Raw genomic sequence first — 18,326 nt, 5'->3', positions numbered from 1 at the left:
CTACTATAGTTACTTTCACTTTATTCTGTCACACCAGGCATGAAAACTTCCCTAGAAGATTTCAAAGCTTAGCATTCGTAAAAAAGGAGCATTTCCCACTCCCAGAAACATATTCCTGTTCTTCTCCACGTATCTTAGTAGACTGTGTGAAAGCAATTTTCTTTGATATGGAGAAGTTTTAAAAGAACAAAAATACAAATCCTGTGTACGAATCCTTTTCTCTCCAAACCACAAATATCAACATGTACAACACATATCATATAATAATATCACAAATATCAACATCTGAAAACCAAGGTGTGCAGAGCAAAATGAAGGAGCAGGCTTCATTTCCCTACATATATTTTCCTTTCTCTCCTCCAAACCCAGAATGAGAATTCCAGTGCTCCAGCTCCCTGTGCACCTTTGGATGGCACTTCCAAAGCAAACAGATAATTTTTTTTTTTATTTTTTAAATTTCTCCACACTGCTTTGTAAATTAAGTGCTTTAAAAACTTGGGGAAATGTACCCATGAAACCTCTGCAATGCCTAATTTTACATGTGCATCATCCAAACTTATTCCCACAGGAGTATTCAATTGGAGAAAAACTAATTAATTGTTAAATGCATGACTCTTCAAAAAAACTCAGGATTTTGAAAGAGCTGACTGCTATGTAACTTTTTTCTACCACTTCTAGCTCACAGATACATTAACAGCTCAGTGGTTAAAAGTGGTTAAAAATGGTTAAAAATGGTTTAAAAGGTGACCATGGAAGGACAGAACTGATAGAGCTGAGCACTCCCACTCCTCTTTATTCTACTTTGTGCTGGCATTAAAAAAAAAAAAATCAAAAAAGAACCCCCACATATGGCAAAATGAGCACAAGTTCCTTTTATATGACACAATCTTGTTGTATTTAATTAAATTCTGTAAAACTTAGTGTTTCTTTTGCACTCTTACAGACTTCTCATCCTTTCAGAAGAACCAAGACCACCTGGGCATGTACAGCTGCCTTCCCCAGTGCTCCTGAGGTCCTCTCCTCCTCTCCCTAACTCCTTTCTTAGTCTTTAATACTGAAACGTTTCTTCCAGCTAAAAGGATCAGGCACGTGGCTCCATTAAGGAAACTGCATGGCCAGAAGGAGTGCTATAAAAAGGCCAAAGGCAAATGCAGCATTCTGTGTCCTGGAGAGTAAGTGCATCTCTGACAGCACTTTCTGCAGAGATGGGCTATTTCCCTTCCTACCAAGAAACAAAATGGCAAGAGAAAAAAAAAAATTTAAAATTAAAAAAATAAAAGCGAAAAAATCATGTCCTTCCACCGCTGGGTGTTTTGCACAGTCATCCCACACTCAAAAGGTGACACCAGAACTGTGCATGTCACACCACCTGAAGAGAGAAGGCCAGGCTAGACAGTCCAAAAGCAAATTAAAACTGGTCCTGTCTGCTTTCTCTCACTGTGTTTTGGGGTGTTTTACCTGTCCATAATTCACCCCCGAACACTCACAACCTGTGATACCCTCCTGTTCATGGTTACCTTCTCTGTTTCTGAAGCAGCAAGCAATGCCACGTGCATGCCACACAAAGGGCTGCATGTCAGCTTCAAGATACGAAATCAAAATAAATGTGATGTTATTTCACTCTTCTATTATCATTATCACTATTATTACTGTTATTACTATTACTATTACTATTACTGTTATGATTATTTATAATAATAATAATAATAATTTTTTTTTTTTTAAACTGAGGGCACAGAACATGTATTCCAGCAGACAGAGAGACTTCCTGGGGCGTGGAGTTCACCTGAACATGCATGGCAGCATAACATCCAGAGAATTATGTTTTTAAACACACAGGATATGGTGAATGGTGAGAGGAATTCTGGCAGTTTTACCAGAAAAAGGTCACCTAACAAAACAAACCCAAATAAACCACACATAACAGTGAGTGGTTACTGCTATGGGACAAAGACTTTTTCCTAATAGCAGTTTTTAAATTTTCATATTATTTTTAATTTGTAATTTAGACAGAAATGTTTACATGCCACAGTCTAACTTCAGAACTACAGCAGGTATAGAACAATTATAAATTTCCTACCCACTGCCAAGAATTGCAAAAGCTACTCACCAGCAAGTAGCAATGGCTTTCTCTGAGATGGCTCTTTCATTTTAAAAAATATTCAGAAGATAAGTGAACAGGATGCTATTCCTTCTTATGAGAAGGCTGTGCCATAAAACAAGATCTAATCCTCATTTCTGTCTCTCTGTTCTTTCTCCTTCTTTAAAAAGGAGAGAAGAATCCCAGCTATGAAGTAAAAAAAGGTTTGTGGTTTTATTTTTAAGTGTGCTAAGCAGGCACAGCTTTATCTTCCCTGATTTTGACAGGCCAGCATCTGGTAAGGGGAAAGAACTTAGAACCAACTAAAATTGTTGTCAACAGTAAAATATTTGAAATATTCAGGATTAGCTGGCACTGGGGCCAGGGAATGATGCCTGTTCCAACCTGCTGTAAAATCACCTCAGTTGGAGCAGCCCCTGCTGCCCTTCCTATCTGCACCTGCCCTGCTCTGCATTCAGCAGCCAAAAACCTGTGAGAGGATTTCAGGTTTAAAACCTCCTTTGGAAGCATGCAGATCAAATCACCTCTTCCTTGAGATAAGAAAGAGACAAGTCATTTATACTGTGACTCCTGGGTTGGTTTTTTTTCTGGTTTTTTTTTTCCTTTTTTTTTTAATTTAAATTTTGTTTGAGTTTGCAGTGCCTTTTCCTCAGCGGAATTCGTTGTGTTTAATCTTTTCCTTTCAGATATACACACTTTTCTGCCTTCAACTCCTGCATCTCAGCCTTAAGCTTTGTTTCCCTGTGCTAAAACTCCTTTTTGCTGGGTAAATTCTCTTTCCCCTCTTCACCCAGCTGCTCTCTCCTTGTACAAGATGCACACAGAAGGCCTGCAACTAGTGGCATCTAAAAATCAGGGAGGTCAGTGGACAAAACTAATGAGAAAACAGATTTGCAAATGTTTGCAAAGCCAAGTCTCTTTCCCAACCCTCTGGGAAAAGAGCAGGACTTTCTGGATTTTCACTGTATGCATTATTTTTTTCTTTGTTATTCTGCAGAAATCTCTTTCACATGAACCTACAGCTAGGAGGAAACATTTCCTAGGGTGAAAAAAAAAAAATTGAAGTTTTTCATTCATTCTTGCTGAGTTAACGTCTTACAGAGGGGCTGGGGAGGAATGAGCTGGGCTCAGAGGCTGCCTGACCTTATCACCCGAGAGGAGGAGCCTCTGCAATCTCAAAAAGCAAATATTCTGGCAAATATTTGTACGTTGGAAGGTTAAATCACAAACACAACCTCTGCTTTCCTCGTTCAGAAGCTGCCTGGGAAAGTAAAAAAATTTTTTAACAGCACTGAAGGACTCTGTTCCTTTTCACAGATGAAAAATGGTAATTCTTCCAAGGAAAACAGAGTTTAGGCAAGATTGAAATTACACAGGCTTAGGGCTGACACACAAGGCTGCCAATATGGATTTTTGCCCATTAAAAAGATCCACAAATGACAGGAAAATGTGTTGGTGCTCTCAGTCTCACTTTTCACATAAAGACACAGCTTTATCACCCTGAAAGTATTTCTCTCTGCTTTCAGGAATATAATAGATATAATATTTAGGAATATAGGAGATTTGACTTCTCTGTTTCTGAAGCAGGAGACCTCATCAGACTAAAAAAAAACCCCTCTATTTTGACTGTAATATTTTAAAGCAAGAGATGAAATATTTAAAACACTGGGTGAGGGTTTGTTAAATCTAACTGGCTTCTAGTAAGAAATAAAGGACAGAGAGAACACTGTGAAAGACTCTGCTCTTTTATTGCAAGCAGAGCCTGACCAAACTCCCACTCCAATTTATGTATATTCCAATGAACCCTCAAGCAAGAAGAAAAGGCAGAAGAGGAGGTTGAAAAGAAACACCACATCTACACCCCAAAGGTTTAGTCAAAATATTTCCAGGCAGAGAACTTGAGGAGACACAAAATGCATGGGTTTATTTCTCTTTTAAGCACTGTGTCTCTGTGTAAGGAAAATCCTAATTTATTTTTGGTGGCACGTACTAAAAAGCTGCTGCTACCTCCCACCCTCCACCCCTACCCCCAGAGAAGGCTGAATGTTTTTTCAGTACTCTGAAAATGTGGGGTTTTTAATGCCTTTTTTTTCCAATACTCTGAAGACATCCTGTAAATCAGCTTCAAGTGTTTTAATGTCTGTCTTAAATATAAATATTAGTGGGGGTGTGTGTGTGTATCCATATGTGTACACACAGAGTTTGTGGTGACATCCTAGAGCACTGGGAGGAAATTGGGCTACTGATTCTTCCCAAACACAAGAAATATGAGCTGTTAAAAGGTAACCAGTTTAAAAAAAAATAAAGTAAAAAAAAATCAAAGTTTTCCCTTAAAAAAGCAGGAAAGAACCCGAATTAACAGAGTAGATTCCAGCTCAAATTGTATCTAGGTTATGTGTAGTACTAAGTCCCAAGATCCTGCTTTAGGTTTTTCATGACTTTTTATGACTAATATCATTATTTTTTATTTAATAATAAGACACTGAGAAACTCAGACACTGCTGCAAATGTCAGGGAATGAGTGCTTGCTAAATACTGTAATTTGTGCAAAAGAGAACAAATCAACAGCACAGTAGCTGTGGTTTGGCATAGCTTAATTTTGGCTGCTTCTCCAGGATGGAGCCCAGAGTTTAAGGACCTGCCAGGAGCCCTTCAAAAGTGAACCAAGCTATAAAATGTGACACACTGGGGAAGAAAAAACATTGTTCTGGCCAGGAAAGCGCTGTTGGCAAGAGCACAACATCCCTGTGTTCGCTTTTAAACACCCCCGTACTGTTGCATGACACTTTGAGAATCTTCAATGCGGTGTAAAAATGTCTTTCAGAAATAACAGGATTAAACTCCCAGCCAGAGATCCACAATCAGGTGTAACCATCCCATAAATGCTCCTGGTTATCCCCAAAGCCCAGGAATTTGTGGATTTTATTCTTGGTCCTGTAAATAACTTGCAGAAATTCAAGAGTGTTCTCACCTTCCCTTTTTGGTCATCTGCAAAATACTTCCGTAATTTGTGCTGAGTGGCCACAAATCATAAATCCAGAGCAAAGTAGGAGCCCAAAGGCTTCTGGCCACACCTGCTTGGGCAGGAAAGTGAGGGCAGAGGGTTCTGCACTGGAGTCAGCACCACCACAGTGGCACGAGACAAGGGGCACACAAAGGTTGAAATCCAGGGCTTGGTTCAGTGCCTAAAAAAGTCATCTTTTCATTGACCCGTGCCCAAAACACAGTGAGGGAGTTCTGCCCTTGACAAGGGGATAAATAATAAACCAGGATTTCCATTTGCTGTTTGCAGTTGGGTGATGAATTTAATAGAACCAACCTACTGCAGGTGGCTGGAGTTTTACATGGAATAGGGAATTCTCTGTGGATCCAGGACCACATCAAATGAAGTAGACAATGTGTTTTATCTTCCTACTGGAAAGGATCTCCAAATCCATAAATGGAGTTTATCAGAAGCAGACATCTGCAGAGGAAAATTATTTCCCCCAGTGGTTAATGAAATAGATTTTGCCGTTTGTGCTAGGACGAGGCACTAACACACACAGCAAAAAAGGTTTGGTCATCAGCTTTGAAACGTCCCAGTGGGTGAGTGTCGCAGACATCTTTTACGAAAAAGCCTTTCCTTAGGGTTTTTCCTCCTGAGAAGCTGGGAGGCCTCAGGAACAAAATGTAAACAATGGTTATCTGCTGCTGTGGAATTCAACAGGTGCATCTGTGATTGGGCTCGTGTGGTTGTTTCTAATTAATGGCCAATCACAGTCAGCTGGCTCAGACTCTCTGTCCAAGCCACAACCCTTTGTTATGAATTTTTCTTTTTCTATTCTTAGCTAGCCTTCTGATGAAATCCTTTCTTCTATTCTTTTAGTATAGTTTTAATGTAATATATATCATAAAATAATAAATCAGCCTTCTGAAACATGGAGTCAGATCCTCATCTCTTCCCTCATCCTGAGACCCCTGTGAACACGGTCACAGGTGAGTGCCATGATCACCTGGAAAATATCATTGTGAGCATGGAAAATGCAGTGAAAAGGGCCTTTTGTCCCAGAAATTGTGCAGCCAACACAAATTACAACAGGAATTACAGGAGTTGGAACTGGGAGGTGCTGGTGGCTCCTGCTGCTGGGAAGCCCTGAGTGGTAGGGGGACCACCAAGGATGAGAGAGAAGAAAGAGATAAGGGGAAGCAGAGGAGGAAGGTGACAAACCAAGGCAGAGGGAAAATGAAGGCAAGGAAATGGTAATGAACCAGCAGAAACTCATCAATGGCACAACACAACACAAAATTCAGGCAAAAAAAAAAAAAAAAACGAACAACCAAACTAAAAAAACTCCAACCACAACAAAACCAAAGCAACCAATAAACAATATTAAAAGCTTTTCCTGGAAGGGGAAATACATTTGTGCAGCTACAAAAATGAACTGAGGACTGGTTTAAAAGCCAAAAAATTGCTATTCTGTCCTTTTTAAATGACCTCTTCAAGCTCCTTTCTGAAGTGAAGCTTTGATCACAATAATTTCGTGCAGAAGGCTGAGCCAACCTTGGAGCAGAATGAACTGTGTAACTTCTTCAGCACAGGGAAGTGAAATGCAAAGCTAAGGAAAGACAAATCACTCCTGCCTTTGGCTATCACTCATTGCCTACCATTAAGGGAAACCCAGTGATTGATGAGCACTGCTGAAAGGGGTAATAATCCACAAACAGAAGGAAGACAGCATGTCTGGCTGGTGCTGCTTTAGAAGATGTCCTGAAGGGTTTGACCACCACAGATAAACAAATTCTGCTATTGTAATTTTACTGAAGTTATGGGTAGCATGCAAGGCTGCTATACCCTTTCTAAGGCAAGTGGACCCATATTGAAATGTGAAACCATCACTTTCAGGAAGTCATATTCGCCCTACAAATAATAAAACCGAGGTGGAAGGAAGCACTGCCTGGCTTTCTCCCACTTGCAGTGGCAGGAACAGGCTGGCAAATTTCCCTTTTCTCTCTCCAGAGGCCACAGCAGCAACATTCAGTACACACAGAGTGTAAAAGTTGGTGAGTTTACAGAATAGCTGAGTTCTGTAGTGTGACCGTGTTCACAGGGGTTTTTGGATTGGGGAAGAAATGAGGATCCTTGACTCCATGTTCCAGAAGGCTGATTTATTATTGTATGATATAGATTACATTAAAACTATACTAAAAGAATAGAAGAAAGGATTTCATCAGAAGGCTGACTAAGAATAGAAAAAGAAAGAATGATAACAAAGGCTGGTGGCTTGGACAGAGAGTCCGAGCCAGCTGACTGTGATTGGCCATTAATTAGAAACAACCACATGAGACCAATCCCAGATGCACCTGTTGCATTCCACAGCAGCAGACAACCATTGTTTACATTTTGTTCCTGAGTAAATGTAAACAATGTAAACCATTGTTTACATTTTGTTCTCAGCTTCTCATGAGGAACAATCCTAAGGAAATGGGATTTTCCATAAAAGACGTCTGTGACACTGTAGGGCAATTTTCCATCGCTTTCTCAAAGCACCACGCAGCCTGAGGTGTGCTCTGGGCAGCACAGCCAAAAGTGAGCACGTTAAGGTCAGCTGTGGAGCAAATGCACACAAACCCAAAGCTGCTCCAGGCAGAGCCTTGTTTCCACCTTGCACTGAGCACAGCCCGTGTTCCCATTCCAGCCTGCCCGTACTCGCTCCCTCAGACGCCTTTTTGGGGATGAAACTATTGGTTTGGGCTGAAAACTGCCAGATTTTCATTCTGAGAAGGTCTGTGTGACCACACAGAGATTCATTCACATATGAGAAACGCCAGAAAATATCAGAAGCCACCCAAAGCTCTCGTCTACAAGGAAGGTGCAGTTTGAGAGCTGAGAGAGGAACAGAAAGGGAAAAACACCTCTGTGAAGGAGGAGATTTGCAAAGATTTATATTCAGTCCTGTTAAATTCATTTGCCACTGAGAGAGGAAGGGAGAGAGGTTGAGAATATTTATATTTACCACAAGTTGGTGGAGAAACTCTAAGCTTTGTTGATCCACACAAAACATTCATACAGCCACAACAAATCATGGGCATGATCAGAGTGAGCCAGAATTTCACTTTTCCTTAAAGAAGACAGCAGTATGTTCACAGCATCTCTTCCTGTACTAATTTACAGTTTTCTGAAAGACTGTTTCCATTCAAGGTTTTGTCTCCTGCTTTAATCCCCCACGTTTTCTCTGGTGCTACACTCTCTGCTGGCTGCTCCAGCAGGATGCAGAGAAACCAAAAAACATGAAAAGGGAGGAATTCCAGCTTTGCTTAACAGCACAACCGGATCACACAACATACAAAAATGCTTTTTTTTTAAATGATGTAGGACACACATGTCTGTTCGCATTGCAATTTGTGGCTGCTGTGTCTATAAATCCAATTTATCTGTAACTCTGGGCTTAAGCTGGTCCTTCCACAGATGCAAGGGTGCTGCTGAAAAGGTTTTTTTTCCCTGAAATTCTTATACATGTCTCCACTGCAAACTGCTTGAACGAGTTGAAAGATCCCTCTCCTCTGCCCAATGTACAAATGCCCAGAAAACCCTTGAACTCTCCTTGGCAGCACTGATTGCACTCTGGCAAAGGTGAAGCTCCACAAGTTGTCTGGGATTCACTGTTCAAACAGGAGCCAGAGGAAAATTCAAGTTTTCTTTAGCGTTATGCCTGCAACTGAGAAATGTGTTAAATTCTAGCCTCACTACTAAGATTTTATTCACAAGGATTCACTTAAAAAATTAGTTTAGTCACAAGCAGCACCCCAACAGAATTGGTTTTACTTGTTAAGTTCAGAAGGGAAGGAAAGTAGATTTTCAAAAAAAGTTGTGTTCGCATAATTGCAGATTAATGTGTAATTATTGTACAGGATATGCACAGGATAGAGAATATTCACATTACAGCTGATAACCTACAGACACCATGACTCTACAAACCCTCAGTGAACAAATTTAAAGTATCCCCACTTCACTCTTTTGAAGTGCAGTTGTTGAACACAGGCTCCTGGGAAGGTCAACAGCACAGCCTTCAAACCTGTATTTCTAAGCACTTTTGTGCTTCTATTGTTGTTCTATGTTGCTTACATACCTTGAATACTACAGGGACTAATTAACAATTCAGAGATAGACAAATAATTCCTTTTTTTCTCAGGTTAAGTGAGACCCCACCATTTTTTGCTACCAAAACCTTTAAGGTAGGACTTATACATTTACCACATCCTCATTACCACAACAACTTTTCAAATATCCGGAGAGCAAAGAGAAAACCACCACCTGCAAAAGTGCACGTCAGCCTTTGTCAGCTCTGGAAATCCTCCTGGGTTTGGTGAAGCCAGGGTTTCAAAATGCCACCATGGGCTGGAGCAGCTTGTTGGGTGACAGCAGGATGGGGGCCAGCGCACGTGCACAAGAATTTCAGCCTCAGTTAGGGCTGAAGTTTCATTTTGGCTTTCCAGAACCACAGGAACAGATGGACACCACATGCAGACTTGCAGCAACGCTCCTGTGGAAGGCCACAGCCATGAAGTGATAATTTCGCTGCACCCAAAAATAATTGTCTGCTTATTTCTTAATGGTTGTGTTGATAGATAAAATATTTTCCAAATAGGAACAATAAGTAAACTCCTCAGCCTAGGGCACTTGCAATCCAAACACAATGAAGCAGCAGGGTGTAAATTAGAGGGAAATGTGACAGCTTATTTAGGCAAATGGTGCTCACATCTAGGTAATTCCCCTTTTGTAGTGGTACAGGAATTAATGATGAGATAGGGCTGGAGCTTAACTAAAATGTACAGCCAGCTCTAATGACACATATCTAATATGTAATATCTAATATATTACATATCTATCTATCTATCTAATACATATCTCATATCTAATGCTGAAAACTGCAGGGTGAGGGGTCAAGGACAGCTTTTCCAAGTGGAATCACAGAAAGATTGAGGTTGGAAGGGACCTCCAGAATCCACCTGGTCCATTTCCACTCCATCCGCAAGAACATTCAGGCGACAACACCACGAACATCTTCCCACATGTGGCAGCACAAATGGAAACACAGAGATGGTGAAAAGAGGCTCAAGGGATAAAGTGAGGCAGGCCTGAGTGGTCAGAGAGATGATTCAAGGGGACACAACACGCTGCAGAGGGAGGTGTCAAGCGGGCAGAGTTATGTGGGACTTTGAAGGGGATTTTAATTCGGTTCCATGGAGGAATCCAGGGAAAAGGGAACAAATCAGTGCCAAGGACTGCCTGGGAAAAACAAGGTTGGAGCAATCTGCAGTTAATTGCCTGTGGGGCAGCATTCAAATTCACTGCTGGTTATCCATTACCTCACTGAAGAGAACAGGAACAGGTTCCAGCTTTAGTGGTGGCACTCACAGCAAAGAAAAAAACAAAGGTTTGTTTTGCCACCACATTCCCAGGGTGACCCTCAGCTCTGTGGACATGGCTCAGCAGTTTAATGGGTGAAACATGAAGATAATCTGGAGCAGGGGCTTCAGACAGGAGCAAAAGGAATGATGGAGATGGTCCCAGTGGAGACTGGCAGCAAACGCATAGTGCCATAACCTGATCACTAAATAAAAGGTAAAATGTCGGATGAAATATGGTACAGCTCTTTTTCTATACTAGCTTTTTACAAATTTTCAATTCTAAAATGCTTCAGACTACCTCGCTTGTAACAGCTTCACAACAGCATTTATTTATTCATTTGTGTTTATAAATATCACAGTCAATGAAAGCTTTATGCCAGCTGTGGGGGCAGACCTTCAATCCACCTCCCCCTGCCCAAGGTTTCATTGCTGGGCATGACAACACATTCTGTGGAAAACCCTTTGGTCAGCACAGGTCACCCCCAAAAACCCACAGCCTGCCCTCTGTGGGGCAGGGGAGGCACAGAGAGCGAAAACCGTGACAATACAATCCAGCAAAACCCAAAATCTCAGCAATTTATGGGCTCCCACTCAAGGGAATCATCTCCACCCCAGCCAGATCCAGCACAACCTGGCTGGGCAGCCACAGGTGTGTTTGGAGCTGCCTCTCTGATATTGCCTGCTTTTATTACTGATTATTGCTGATCTTGGACAGCCAGACCTCAAATTCCTTCCAACATGCAGAACACAAACCCATAGCTTGCAAATCCACTCCTTCCCTTGAGAAGGGAGGGAATCCAGGTCATGCCCACAAGACCTCATGATCAGATCCATAACAAAATGAAGATTGTGGCTCTGGAACTTTACTGAAACCTTCCATGGCACTGGAAGTCCCCTGGCAAGAAAAATGCCCCCCAAATGCTCTTTCCAGAAGGGCTCGAGAGGCTGATTAAAAGCGGAATTGAAAAGTGCTCAATCCAGAGCATTTTAAATGGAAATGTGAGCCCAGGAGTTTCCACAGCTGCCACAGCAGTCACCTGCATGGTGTACCCTGGGTTTGGGTTATTTCTGCTCAGGACTTCCAGCAAGTGAAGGATGAGTCTCTCTCAAAACAGATTCAGTTTCAAAACTCTACTATAAACCTGCTTTTAGCTAAATAACCCCAGACTTCTGGGCATCTATTCAGCCAGTTAAATCAGCATGAGGAGATGGTTCCCATCAGTAACCAGAGCCAGTCTCAGTCTGGCATTAGTAGATGCATTCCTGTAAGCAGCTGGGATGCAGAAAAGATTTCTGTTTAGCTCGAAAATTCTGCTTTTTCCACCTATTTTCTTTTTTCTTTTCTTTTTTTTAATAACTGCAATTTTCTGAGATAAACTGAGTCAGTTTCTTTTTCAACTTCCAACAAAGTCTTGAAGGTTCTCTTACAGAATGCTGAGGATCTCACAGATCTGAGAAAGCACCTCTGCCTCTCCCCTTCTGGCTCACAGGTTGGTTTGTAAAAATCCTTTATTGATACTAACTTAAAAAATACCTTTTAGCATAGATTTCCATTTAAAATATTCATATAAAATATTCATTTAAAATTTTCATCTTAGAGAAAAAAAAAGTCTGAATAGCCACTGGTGTGTTCTCTGACTACAATGACAGCAAACAAAACACTGGCAAATTACTTGAAGTATTCAATTTAAACAGGAGCCAAATATTTGGGTTGGGCAACAGACACCTAACAGCCAAGATTAACTAAGTAAAACAGAATGTAAGGTAACATAGGAATTTAGAGTACAAGTACCTACCCATGTTTCACATGTTTACATGTGTTTTTCCCCTTGACACTGTATTTCTCCCTTTCCATTATGAGTAGATTAAATTAAAAACTGTTCCTAACAGTTCATAGGAATTATTTCAGATCATAATGCATTTCAAAAGCGTCCCGGCTCCCATGCCTCAGCTAATCCCCCCTAAATGTATTTTCAGATGAGAATACCAAGACTCAGCCCCTGCATGAGGAAACAGAGGCAGAGATGAGAGGACTCAAAAATCAGAGAAGGTCCAGTGAAGATCCTGCTGCAAAGATTTGGTCAGCAGCAGAGAAACCCATTCTCAATTTTCCTCACTGTGGGAACAACCCTCTGCAGGCAATGGGGAATGACTGAAGAAATGGTTTTTCCTAAGCAGAGAAATCCATGGTGGATTTCAGATGAGCACCAGAGGACAACAGCAAAGGTCACAAAATGCACTGGTTTGGCTTCTAAAGCCTGTGACATTTCCTGTCCCATTTTATACCTCTAAATCACCTCCTCATTCCATCTTTTTGGTGGGATTTTCAAAGATTAAATATCAGGTATTAAATATGAAAACTGCATTTTTCATCTTTCTAGCCAGAAACTCACCATGACTAATATGAGCAGAATACAATAAATGAGATACTGGAAGTTCTGTAATTTGCTTTTGCATTACTGAAACTTTGGGGATAAAAACTGTGCTCAATAATCACATTGATTCTTATTTCTTATTGTTTACAGTTTTCTTTTAAGACATATAATGAATGATTCTTTGCCATTAGTAAAAGTTTTACAGGACAGGAGAGGAAAATAACTCTTTTGTGACAAAATTTTTCAACAGCAGGAAAAAAAAAAACACTTTCAAAAAGACAATTTCCTCAACTTATTATTCAAGTTTTTACAGTGGCTTAGAAACATAGAAACCAATTAGTTTTAATCTCCATTTAATTTTATGGAATGCCTCCAGAAGAGCTGTTAACACAAAGCTAAGACTCCAGTAAGGACAGTGCAAAGATGATGAGAACTCTGCTAATATTATCCTCACAGAGATAGCAGAACTGCAGTTCTTATGTGTTTCTGATAAAAAGTATTATGGGCACAATGTTCAAAACTCTCCAGAAATTGCCCTTTCAATTTACATTGGCAGCGGCTTCACGAGAGAAAATTTCTTCACTGAGGAGCAGACAGCAGAATTTAATCCAAAAAGGGGCAGAAGTACAAGGAAAAGTCACTTGCAATGCTGGAAGGCAAAAGGAAAATATAAAACCTCATTTTGAATAATCACTAAGACTAAAACACAATGTTAAGTGTCATTGCTTTTAAACCACGGGTGCTCTTATTTAGAAATATCTCTCTCCTCTTTTTAAATACCTGTTTGAATGAAAATTACCTGTCTGAAGACTGGCTGGAGTTATACTGATTATTTATCTTATTATTTATAATATTAATAATGTTATTTATAATCTTATATATATAATATATATTATATATAATACTTATTATATATTATATATAATACTTACAAGTATTATATATCTACATATCTATCTATCTATCTATCTATATCTTATATATATAAGTTATACTTATTGTTTATTATTATCAAAGCCCACTCGAAATCTCTGGTGTTTTTTGCTACCTTTGACCTGAAAGTGACCTGAGAAAGGAAATTCTCTGTGAATCACTAACAGCCCTGCACCTCCCCTGCCACTGCTGCCCAAAACCTCCAAAATGGGGTGAAAGCAGCTTTACACCTGCTTAAAGGTGGCTCAGGAACTCTCAGGAAACTGCATTTTTAAAACTCTTTATGTAATACATTTAAGAAGTGGAGATTGTTAAAAATTGATGGAGATAATCTTTAAAATTTAATACAGATACCTTACACTGGTAGCTTCAATGCTGGGGACCAAATGCTAATTAAAAAAAAAAAAAACAGAAGAGCATTTCAAATGAGACCAAAGATTAGCAGATAATATTCATGCATATTACCACATGGTAATGTCAGGGACAGATTTGTTCATAACTTCAATTTAATACTGAATTCAAGGACAGGTAATTTGTAGGCTCTTTTGCCATCACTTCTTTCAAGTAGTGCCTCGTTTTCTCCATCACTTCATACAGGCTACAAGCTTTTTGCCTGTTTTATAAATAGCCCCCTCATCCTTTCTGTGTATTTCCAGGTACCAGGGTGTCAAGCACTGGCTTCCACCAGCAGGAATTAGTCTGATATTGCTAATCTGTGGCATTAAAAATCAAACTGAGCGACAGCTCCAAGAGGAAGCCGGTTGTTAGGAAAGAAGTGCGCCGGTAATCATCATTTCTCAGAACAGGGCACAACAAACACACTGCTGTTGGATGGGAATTCCTTACAACACCCATGAACCAAGAAAAGTAAGGATGGGAAGGTGCAGCTCTCAGTTCAGGGTGGGCCCAAAGATCAGGCCCAATGATGTATGAGGTGATATTCAGCCCATATTTGTCAAATTTCATCAGTGTCACTGCCACATTCCCTTTGTAGCCCTGGTGCTGATCCTTGTTCCCTCCTTTCCACTCGTAACTCCCAGATCTGGGTGCTGAATTGTCCCATATAAATCCATATAAACCCACATAAATCCACATAAATAACTGGTCCCATGTAAATCCACACAAACCCAACATGCAGTTTTCCACTAGCACACCTCTCGGAGACACAGTCAAAGAAACCCCACTGTGGTCACCACGCCAATGTCCAAGCATGGGGGCAAACACAGAAGGGAAAATCTGACTGAAATCCTTGTCCTGAGCTGCTCAGAGCATCCACAATGAACACAGAAAACACAAAATGCAGAGCGAAGATGCTGGCAAATCCAGTGGTTCTGCCAGCTGCATTCCAGCAGGGGAAAGGTTACCCAGGAAAGAAAAACTGTGAGGTAAATACTGGCAAATTGTCGGGGGAAAAGGGAAAGTGCAAGAGCTTAATGCAGAAAAAAGGTGAAGACAAGGAAGAGTGGAAGGATGGTAAAGTGCCAAGGCATGGACTCACTCCAGGTCAGAAACAGACATGTCTGAGGCAGATCTATCAGTAGTTTCATTATAATTATTAAAATATAGAATTAATATATTATATATTTTAATATATAATATATCACTATAAATAATATATTAATTAAGATAATTATATTAATTAATATAATTATATTAATTAATATATAATTAATAAGTTTTGTGAGAATGAAAAAGGCCTTTTAAAACCGTCCGGAATGAGTGTCACACAAAACCCAGAGGTTTTTTTTTCAGGGTGAAAGCCAGTACCAAGACACCAGAATCACACGAGAATCCCCATTTTGAAGGTTTACCCAGAAAAGCTTGGCCAAGTTGTGTAAGGAAGTATCTGTATCTTCAGGAATAAGCAACTTCCCTTCTCCCCTCAAAACCATGAAAAAAACCACAACAATTTCAACTGCCATCAGGAAAGAGAGAGTTTTATACCAAACAATTGCCCTGGGCCACTCAGCTGAATTAAGTCAAAGGGACTGCTGGCAGGCTTAAAATAGGCATCTGTGTTAAGAGCTTCCCTGGCTTTGCTGCTGCAGTGGAATATAAAAAAAAAAAAAATGAAGCCGCAGATGCATAAATTTGAAATTGAAAATATCATCAATATCTCCAAGACACAAAGTATAATTAGAATTAGTAATTAATTCTGGTCTACATTGCCTTGCACGAAGCTTAAATGAGAGAGATGTCAGAGAGTCTCTTTCCCTCCCTGCTGCTTTGTATTGCATTGCTCTGACAACAGGCTCAGCGATCACCAGAAAGAGAAACGTGGGATTCTCTGCTGTCTGGAGGGGTGCACCACAGCCAGGACACCAAAAATCACCTTCAGCACATCACCAAGGGGGCTGGCACAGCGAGGGTGGCACAGGAGCAGCGCAGGAACCCCTGGATAGGTGCTCACATTATCCCTGTGGTGGCTCCCAGCAGTTTGACTTTGTGCCAAGCCTTCCTGCCCTGTGTCACAAATAACTTCCCTCCCTTTCAGGCGGTGGTTTTTAAGCAGCAGCAGCAGCAGCATTTCTTCCTGCCAGGTCCCATAAGGAAAGCAGGACACCCTCATGGCAGCAGAAATCTGCTGTAGTCACGTTTGTGATGCTCACAGATACTTTTCATTGGTTTATAATCTGTTTTATTTTAAGGGAAGGATGCCCACAATGGCTCTTCTGGGCCTGCTCCATCTGGCTGGAGTCATCTTCAGGATAATATTGTTATCTGGTCAATGGTGTTCCGAGGATGAATCTGCTCAGAACATCATTCAGAAGCAGCCCCCCTAAAACTGGTGTCAAGAAGCCCTGCAGGACTGGAAAGGACTGGCTGGGTAGGTGTGTTTCCAAATGTAGGTGAAGTTTCTGCTGCTACAGGAACTGCACACATCCCTTTGCATCTGCTGCGGAGGAGAACACGCACAAATTCAAAGTGGCTCTGCCAACACCAGTGCCACCACAACCGCAGCCACCCTGGCGTGCTTTAACGGGCATTATTTGCAAAACCACGCATTTTGACAGATCAGAGCAGCTCTCAGCCCAATCACAGCCGTGTCAAATGGAAGATATCACTTACCCTTTCAGAGCTGAAGCCTGTGGCTCAGACATGCCTGGAGCCCTGCCATGGATGGAGCCCGTCCATAGGGGCGAGTGGAGACCTCACAGAAGCCGTGGGCTCGATGCACAACTTATCTGTGAAATCCTGTGCGGCCTGCGATAGGCAAGAGATCAGGGAAGGTGTCAGAAAAGTCCTTTCTGAGGGGGAAATCCATCATCCAGCTGCCCTGCGTGCTCCCAGGTGAGTCCCACACGAGCCCCCCACACCTGGAGCTCCCAGGGCTGCACACCCCGAGGTGCCACCACAAATAAATAATTACTGCAGAAGGACGGGCTGCAATTTGCCTCATCAGCCGCGCAAACAGCAGCCGGCTCAGCCATTAGCAATTAATTAAAGATCAATGGCATGTAAAACCCCAGGGAGCACACGTGCAATTAGCAAATGTATTTAAAGCAAGCCACAAACCCGCAAGTTTTTTTGTCTGACACTACTCCCCAAGACCATTCTCGACGGTTTTTTCGTTAAAAACCTCATCCCACTCCCTTTTACAAGCCAAAGGGGCTGTGGGAGGGTTACCCACAGAGTTCCACTTGGCAAAGCACATTTCCAGCATCCTGCACTGGGTCCAAAGCCCATAGACATGAGTCATCCTCAGTGAGAGTTTTCCTGTTTATTCCAACGGACCTTGGATGGCTTGTAAGCATCATTGCCAAAACAAGTGATCTCTGATAGACAAATTAATTCATTTAGATGCTCTGCTTTCACCGGTTTGATGGCTCAGGAATGCCAAAGTTGAGGCAGTACTTGGTAAAACATCCTGCACGCACCGCCAGCAGCCCCAGAGGGGGCAACACAGGGTTAAATTTAAGTTTAAACAATTGCTTTGAAATTTAAACTTTGCTTTGAATTGCGTCGAGAGGTAAACTCCTCTGACCTGGGCAGGTACATTACTGGGGAGTTTCGTAACCCCTTATATATCTGCAAAGAGCCCTATGAGACCCGGCAGTTAAAAGGAAAAAAAGAATTAAAAAAAATTATAAAATAAAAAGGCAAAAGGATTTATAGTTCCTAGGCTGAATCCCAGAAATGGCTACAGTTTGTCACAGCCTCTGGAACAGACAGAAACTGAATTTCTTTCCTCCCCGAAGTGCCGAAGGTAATTCTGCCTGAAAGAGCCTCCAGCCGGATCGCTCCACGCTGGGCATTACCACTCTCCACACGGATTTCCTTCCTTGTCTTTAACGAAAGAGTCAAACCCCAAACCCCAGCTGGGCACCTGGCGACGATGACCATAACATTAGGAAGGAGAAGAAGAAGAAGGAGAAGAAAGAAGCAGCGATTTCCCGCCGCACCGACAACGCGAGGAGCGCGGATTCCCATCCCGGTGCCGCACTCACCTCCCGCTCCCGGACCCTCCGCCGCCCTTCCAAACACGGGGATGGAGCGGCCGAACCACGGCACAGAGCCAGGAGCAGCAG

At 41.5% G+C, this 18,326-nt stretch overlaps 1 protein-coding gene across 1 annotated transcript in view; it reads right to left on the bottom strand.

Moving 5' to 3' along the window:
• The window catches only part of MARCHF3 (membrane associated ring-CH-type finger 3), a 62,685-nt gene extending 44,359 nt beyond the window's left edge, over positions 1–18,326 (bottom strand). The window contains exons 1-2 of the mRNA XM_054285985.1: positions 18,246–18,326; positions 16,867–17,001 (exon numbers count right to left, since the gene is read on the bottom strand). The gene's annotated coding sequence lies outside the window, so the exon portion shown is untranslated. The remainder of the gene's footprint in view (positions 1–16,866; positions 17,002–18,245) is intronic.

Source organism: Melozone crissalis, unplaced genomic scaffold (genome assembly GCF_028551555.1).
Source record: "Melozone crissalis strain CALT ecotype California unplaced genomic scaffold, PUWL_Pcris_2 ptg000005l_1, whole genome shotgun sequence".
In the NCBI taxonomy this organism is placed as follows: domain Eukaryota; kingdom Metazoa; phylum Chordata; class Aves; order Passeriformes; family Passerellidae; genus Melozone; species Melozone crissalis.
The sequence above is the reverse complement of the archived record's forward strand: the minus strand, read 5'-3'. Positions and strand labels throughout refer to the sequence as shown.